We start from the raw sequence: 377 nt of genomic DNA on the forward strand, positions 1-377 counted from the left end.
CTCGTCAGGAAGAAGCTGTGTCTCGTCCTCGACAGACAGATGGAGAGGTCGAAGTTCTTCAGCCCCAGGAGCCTCCTGCTAGTGTTCAGCGAGATAAGGAAATAGAAAATTTACGACGGCAATTAGCTGAAAAGGAGTTTGAACTCGAACGAGAGAGGCATCAAAACAGGGAGAGACGTGTTTTGCAGCCACCAGAAGCACATCTCCACCTCTCTGATAACTCCGGAGTTTATATTCAGAGGCAGATTTCTGATCAGCTTCCTCCAGACCCCCAGCCACGTAGTTCTAGATTGTCTCAGGGTGCACAGCAACTAACAGCTACAATGCAGCATGGGCCTCTGAATAGCCATTCCACATCTCAAGACCATACTTCAGCT

This window comes from Penaeus monodon, chromosome 15 (assembly GCF_015228065.2).
Source record: "Penaeus monodon isolate SGIC_2016 chromosome 15, NSTDA_Pmon_1, whole genome shotgun sequence".
Classification (NCBI taxonomy): Eukaryota; Metazoa; Arthropoda; class Malacostraca; order Decapoda; family Penaeidae; genus Penaeus; species Penaeus monodon.